We start from the raw sequence: 1,553 nt of genomic DNA on the forward strand, positions 1-1,553 counted from the left end.
AATAACATGGTTATATATAGGTACTATCGCCTTTGAAACTGAACATAATTCAGTCACTAGTTGGACTTGTCCCTATACAGTCCCTATCATAAAGAGGTAGCACTAAATTTCTGTGCTGTGTCCTGATATTCAGGATGTGATTCAACATAGTTATGTTTAACCATGGTATTGCCATCACAGTTGGTATTGTCATTTGCACAGGGCCATATTTAGATAGGTAATGATATGGTGGTATTAAATATCGTGATTGCACCTTCTCCTTCAAGGTGTTCAGCTTGCAGGGTAACATTGGAAACAAAAAACATAAAAAATAAAAACACTAATTGGGCTTTTACGTCAGCTGCATAGTGGTTAATGTTACAATATTATTGATTTATAGACTGGCTGGATTTGGTTAGATATTACCCATACAGGATAGCATGTAGTTACACTTATGATTTTATAGAGATGTCATTACTGATATAGATACATTATCTAGCCATTAACAGTGTGACACCTGATTGTAATATCTGTATACTATTATTGTATTTTTGTGATGCAATACCACCTTATATTGCCCACCATTATGTTCATTTGCTATGGCGATAGTACCTATATATAGCCATGTTATTGTTACTATTGTGGTCATGCCGGGAAATCCTGCTTGTATTTATTGTTTTTAAATCTCACGTGGTATGTTCATCTATCTTGATCAATAAAATAAATCCTGTTCTCCTGCAATCAGGACGTTTGGTCGTAGTTTGTTAAATTTTGTCTTTAGATGTCATAACGGTTAATGGGCTATTCCCATCTCCAGGACCCTATCCCAATATGTAGTATGCTTTATAATAATAATAATAATAATAATAATAATATTAGCAGATACCGCCAATTTGAAATGTAGTATAGTTCTTCTGATATAGCCATGTGTTTTACCTCATGTGCAGGGCATTTCAACTTGGGTATCCATGGTTACGACCACGAGCAACTAACTGTCAGTGCCCTGCAGATGAGGTACAAGTTCTACTCCGCAGAACATTTCGCATTCAAATTATTTGCGAATATTATAATTACACATAATAGATATTGGGATAGGATTGTGGAGATAGAAATACCTCTTTTAAAGGGAACCTGTCAAGTGCAATATGCACACAGAACCACGAGCAGTTCTGGGTGTATATTGCTAATCCCTGCCTAACCCTCCCTGTATACACTACCATAGATAAAGAGATCTTTAGAAAAAGTGTTTCTAAAGATCTTTTACCATAGGCTAATGAGCAAGGGGACTAGTCCCCTGGGTGTTAGTCGCCCCTCATTAGCATATTAGTTATGCTAATGAATACGAGGCATCACAGGATGAGCTCACTCAGCTCCCTGCCGCCACTGCTGGATTTCGGCTCAGTGAGCATGACTCCGGAGTTTGGGTCATGTGCACTTCTTCAGTTTGAAGCCAGGACACGTACACCCGGCTTCATAGTGCACATGACCCAAACTCCGGGGTCATGCGCACTGGGCTGATATCCAGCGGCGGAGAGGTGAGTGAGATCATTGTGTGACGCTGCACATTCATTAGC

This window comes from Anomaloglossus baeobatrachus, chromosome 1, assembly GCF_048569485.1.
Source record: "Anomaloglossus baeobatrachus isolate aAnoBae1 chromosome 1, aAnoBae1.hap1, whole genome shotgun sequence".
Taxonomy (NCBI): Eukaryota; Metazoa; Chordata; class Amphibia; order Anura; family Aromobatidae; genus Anomaloglossus; species Anomaloglossus baeobatrachus.